We start from the raw sequence: 6,270 nt of genomic DNA on the forward strand, positions 1-6,270 counted from the left end.
TTTATCACAACCATGGATGAAGGAAAATACAATATTTCCTGCCTCCATGTTACATTTATGCGGAGTTCCTTTGCCCTTCCAAATATCAGTCAACTTAATGAGTGCTGTATAAAACAAACAAAAGTACACTGAACATGGAGATCCATTGGTTGACAATTTGCATCGAAAAATTTCATAAAAAACTTTGATGTAACAAACTGTCTCCCTTCCTCCACCGTTGACAATAACTTTTGCCTCAAAAACTTAACTCTAGAATGTGAATGAAATGAAGATTCACACACAAAGTTGAAAATAAATCAGAGGAAGCTATTATTGCATTTGGTGCGTCTATTCGCACAATCTTTATTTCTTTAATGATAGGCAAATACCGTATTATTCCATTGTTGTTTATAAAAAACATTGTTAATTTGCAGTAGGAAATACGTTGTACAAAAGGTTAAAATGATGCAAAGAAACAATCCCTCTTCAAAGTTGTGGTTGCAGCCATTTTAACTATTATTTCTGTAATGTTGAAATTTGATTATAACGAGGATTATAAAACCATACTATATTGCTGACATATCTTTGATGACGAGTTGTTTTGTTTGTTAAAAGAAGTTTAAAAAAAGTGAAAGTGGTACCAATCTCCCTAGACGCATTTTTTCCACCAAAGGTTATTTCAACAATTCAAAGTACATACATACATCATAAAAGTATGGAACTTTAATCTAAACATGAGAAGAAAATGTATGCATTTGTACAATTCGTTTTTACAACAATACATAGCAGTACAACATTGTCCATGTCCAACTTGTATAATCTAGAAGAAATTGCACATTATTTTAATATATAAAGGTTCATGTAAATGATACTACAGAAACTGCTTTAAAAACAACCAAGCTTCTTTAACTGTTCCCTTTTTCCACGAATAGAAACGATAATACCACACAAAATTGTCTTGAGCCATTAATGAAAGCTGAACTTTGATGCGTTGGAAGGATGAAATCATCTGCTCTGCAACTTGGCCTTCAATCTTGAACACCCATCTGTTTGTATCCAATGGAACAGGCCAATGAAAAAATACAAAAAGGAAATACATACTTAGTTGAAATTAATAAAATCATGTAGAAACTATGAGATGAGTGGCTGTGGCAAATATTTGTTTTGTTTTAGTTTTTAGTTGTAATTCTCTTTTTAAGCTATTTTATGATACAAACCTACTTTTTTATGAATGTATGTATTCAGGTTTTTAATTGAATTGTGTAGTTCCCATTGACTTGTGTATGGTTGTGTAGTTTCCCATTGACTTGTGTATGGTTGTGTAGTTTCCCATTGACTTATGTATGGTTGTGTAGTTTCCCATTGACTTGTGTATGGTTGTGTAGTTTTCCGTTGACTTGTGGATGGTTGTGTAGTTTCCCATTGACTTGTGTATGGTTGTGAAGTGTCCCATTGACTTGTGTATGGTTGTGTAGTTTCCCATTGACTTGTGTATGGTTGTGTAGTTTCCCATTGACTTGTGTATGGTTGTGTAGTTTCCCATTGACTTGTGTATGGTTGTGTAGTTTCCCATTGACTTGTGTATGGTTGTGTAGTTTCCAATTGCATTGTGTATGGTTGTGTAGTTTCCTATTGACTTGTGTATAGTTGTGTAGTTTCCCATTGACATGTGTATGGTTGTGAAGTGTCCCATTGACTAGTGTATGGATGTGTAGTTTCCCATTGACTTGTGTATGGTTGTGTAGTTTCCCATTGACTTGTGTATGGTTGTGTAGATTCGCATTGCATTGTGTATGGTTGTGTAGTTTCCTATTGACTTGTGTATGGTTGTGTAGTTTCCCATTGACTTGTGTATGGTTGTGAAGCGTCCCATTGACATGTGTATGGTTGTGCAGTTTCCCTTTGACTTGTGTATGGTTGTGTAGTTTCCCGTTGACTTGTGTATGGTTGTGTAGTTTCCCATTGACATGTGTATGGTTGTGAAGTGTCCCATTGACTAGTGTATGGATGTGTAGTTTCCCATTGACTTGTGTATGGTTGTGTAGTTTCCCATTGACTAGTGTATGGTTGTGTAGTTTCCCATTGACTTGTGTATGGTTGTGAAGCGTCCCATTGACATGTGTATGTTTGTGCAGTTTCCCAATGACTTGTGTATGGTTGTGTAGTTTCCCGTTGACTTGTGAATGGTTGTGTAGTTTCCCATTGCATTGTGTATTGTTGTGTAGTTTCCCATTGACTTGTGTATGGTTGTGTAGTTTCCCATTGACTTGTGTATGGTTGTGTAGTTTCCCATTGACTTGTGTATGGTTGTGTAGTTTCCCATTGACTTGTGTATGGTTGTGAAGTTCCCCATTGACTTGTGTATGGTTGTGTAGTTTCCCATTGACTTGTGTATGGTTGTGTAGTTTCCCGTTGACTTGTGTATGGTTATGTAGTTTCCAATTGACTTGTGTATGGTTGTGTAGTTTCCCATTGACTTGTGTATGGTTGTGTAGTTTCCCATTGACTTGTGTATGGTTGTGTAGTTTCCAATTGCATTGTGTATGGTCGTGTAGTTTCCTATTGACTTGTGTATGGTTGTGTAGTTTCCCATTGACATGTGTATGGTTGTAAAATGTCCCATTGACTTGTGTATGGATGTGTAGTTTCCCATTGACTTGTGTATGGTTGTGTAGTTTCCCATTGACTTGTGTATGGTTGTGTAGTTTCGCATTGCATTGTGTATGGTTGTGTAGTTTCCCATTGACTTGTGTATGGTTGTGTAGTTTCCCATTGACTTGTGTATGGTTGTGAAGCGTCCCATTGACTTGTGTATGGTTGTGCAGTTTCCCTTTGACTTGTGTATGGTTGTGTAGTTTCCCGTTGACTTGTGTATGGTTGTGAAGCGTCCCATTGACTTGTGTATGGTTGTGCAGTTTCCCTTTGACTTGTGTATGGTTGTGTAGTTTCCCGTTGACTTGTGTATGGTTGTGTAGTTTCCCATTGCATTGTGAATGGTTGTGTAGTTTCCCATTGACTTGTGTATGGTTGTGTAGTTTCCCAATGACTTGTGTATGGTTGTGTAGTTTCCCATTGACATGTGTATGTTTGTGCAGTTTCCCAATGACTTGTGTATGGTTGTGTAGTTTCCCGTTGACTTGTGAATGGTTGTGTAGTTTCCCATTGCATTGTGTATGGTTGTGTAGTTTCCCATTGACTTGTGTATGGTTGTGTAGTTTTCCGTTGACTTGTGGATGGTTGTGTAGTTTCCCATTGACTTGTGTATGGTTGTGAAGTGCCCCATTGACTTGTGTATGGTTGTGCAGTTTCCCTTTGACTTGTGTATGGTTGTGTAGTTTCCCGTTGACTTGTGTATGGTTGTGTAGTTTCCCATTGACTTGTGTATGGTTGTGTAGTTTCCCATTGACTTGTGTATGGTTGTGAAGCGTCCCATTGACTTGTGTATGGTTGTGCAGTTTCCCTTTGACTTGTGTATGGTTGTGTAGTTTCCCGTTGACTTGTGTATGGTTGTGTAGTTTCCCATTGACTTGTGTATGGTTGTGTAGTTTCCCATTGACTTGTGTATGGTTGTGAAATGTCCCATTGACTTGTGTATGGTTGTGTAGTTTCCCATTGACTTGTGTATGGTTGTGTAGTTTCCCATTGACTTGTGTATGGTTGTGTAGTTTCCCATTGACTTGTGTATGGTTGTGTAGTTTCCCATTGACTTGTGTATGGTTGTGTAGTTCCCCATTGACTTGTGTATGGTTGTGTAGTTTCCCATTGACTTGTGTATGGTTGTGTAGTTTCCCGTTGACTTGTGTATGGTTGTGTACTTTCCCATTGACTTGTGTATGGTTGTGTACTTTCCCATTGCATTGTGTAGGGTTGTGTAGTTTCCCATTGACTTGTGTATGGTAGTGTAGTTTCCCATTGACTTGTGTATGGGTGTGTAGTTTCCCATTGACTTGTGTAGGGTTGTGTAGTTTCCCATTGCATTGTGTATGGTTGTGTAGTTTCCCGTTGACTTGTGTATGGTTGTGTAGTTTCCCATTGACTTGTGTATGGTTGTGTAGTTTCCCATTGACTTGTGTATGGTTGTCTAGTTTCCCATTGACTTGTGTATGGTTGTGCAGTTTCCCATTGACTTGTGTATGGTTGTGTAGTTTCCCGTTGACTTGTGTATGGTTGTGTAGTTTCCCATTGACTTGTGTATGGTTGTGTAGTTTCCCATTGACTTGTGTATGGTTGTGAAGTGTCCCATTGACTTGTGTATGGTTGTGTAGTTTCCCATTGACTTGTGTATGGTTGTGTAGTTTCCCATTGACTTGTGTATGGTTGTGTAGTTTCCCATTGACTTGTGTATGGTTGTGTAGTTTCCCATTGACTTGTGTATGGTTGTGTAGTTCCCCATTGACTTGTGTATGGTTGTGTAGTTTCCCATTGACTTGTGTATGGTTGTGTAGTTTCCCATTGACTTGTGTATGGTTGTGTAGTTTCCCATTGACTTGTGTATGGTTGTGTAGTTTCCCATTGACTTGTGTATGGTTGTGTAGTTCCCCATTGACTTGTGTATGGTTGTGTAGTTTCCCATTGACTTGTGTATGGTTGTGTAGTTTCCCATTGACTTGTGTATGGTTGTGTAGTTTCCCAATGACTTGTGTATGGTTGTGTAGTTTCCCATTGACTTGTGTATGGTTGTGTAGTTTCCCATTGACTTGTGTATGGTAGTGTAGTTTCCCATTGACTTGTGTATGGTTGTGTAGTTTCCCATTGACTTGTGTATGGTAGTGTAGTTTCCCATTGACTTGTGTATGGTTGTGTAGTTTCCCATTGACTTGTGTATGGTTGTGAAGTGTCCCATTGACTTGTGTATGGTTGTGTAGTTTCCCATTGACTTGTGTATGGTTGTGTAGTTTCCCATTGACTTGTGTATGGTTGTGTAGTTTCCCATTGACTTGTGTATGGTTGTGTAGTTTCCCATTGACTTGTGTATGGTTGTGTAGTTCCCCATTGACTTGTGTATGGTTGTGTAGTTTCCCATTGACTTGTGTATGGTTGTGTAGTTTCCCATTGACTTGTGTATGGTTGTGTAGTTTCCCATTGACTTGTGTATGGTTGTGTAGTTTCCCATTGACTTGTGTATGGTTGTGTAGTTCCCCATTGACTTGTGTATGGTTGTGTAGTTTCCCATTGACTTGTGTATGGTTGTGTAGTTTCCCATTGACTTGTGTATGGTTGTGTAGTTTCCCAATGACTTGTGTATGGTTGTGTAGTTTCCCATTGACTTGTGTATGGTTGTGTAGTTTCCCATTGACTTGTGTATGGTAGTGTAGTTTCCCATTGACTTGTGTATGGGTGTGTAGTTTCCCATTGACTTGTGTAGGGTTGTGTAGTTTCCCATTGCATTGAGTATGGTTGTGTAGTTTCCCGTTGACTTGTGTATGGTTGTGTAGTTTCCCATTGACTTGTGTATGGTTGTGTAGTTTCCCATTGACTTGTGTATGGTTGTGAAGTGTCCAATTGACTTGTGTATGGTTGTGCAGTTTCCCTTTGACTTGTGTATGGTTGTGTAGTTTCCCGTTGACTTGTGTATGGTTGTGTAGTTTCCCATTGACTTGTGTATGGTTGTGTAGTTTCCCATTGACTTGTGTACGGTTGTGAAGCGTCCCATTGACTTGTGTATGGTTGTGTAGTTTCCCATTGACTTGTGTATGGTTGTGTAGTTTCCCATTGACTTGTGTATGGTTGTGCAGTTTCCCATTGACTTGTGTATGGTTGTGTAGTTTCCCGTTGACTTGTGTATGGTTGTGTAGTTTCCCATTGACTTGTGTATGGTTGTGTAGTTTCCCATTGACTTGTGTATGGTTGTGAAGTGTCCCATTGACTTGTGTATGGTTGTGCAGTTTCCCTTTGACTTGTGTATGGTTGTGTAGTTTCCCGTTGACTTGTGTATGGTTGTGTAGTTTCCCATTGACTTGTGTATGGTTGTGTAGTTTCCCATTGACTTGTGTACGGTTGTGAAGCGTCCCATTGACTTGTGTATGGTTGTGTAGTTTCCCATTGACTTGTGTATGGTTGTGTAGTTTCCCATTGACTTGTGTATGGTTGTGCAGTTTCCCATTGACTTGTGTATGGTTGTGTAGTTTCCCGTTGACTTGTGTATGGTTGTGTAGTTTCCCATTGACTTGTGTATGGTTGTGTAGTTTCCCATTGACTTGTGTATGGTTGTGTAGTTCCCCATTGACTTGTGTATGGTTGTGTAGTTTCCCATTGACTTGTGTATGGTTGTGTAGTTTCCCATTGACTTGT

This window comes from Asterias amurensis, chromosome 13 (genome assembly GCF_032118995.1).
Source record: "Asterias amurensis chromosome 13, ASM3211899v1".
NCBI lineage: Eukaryota > Metazoa > Echinodermata > Asteroidea > Forcipulatida > Asteriidae > Asterias > Asterias amurensis.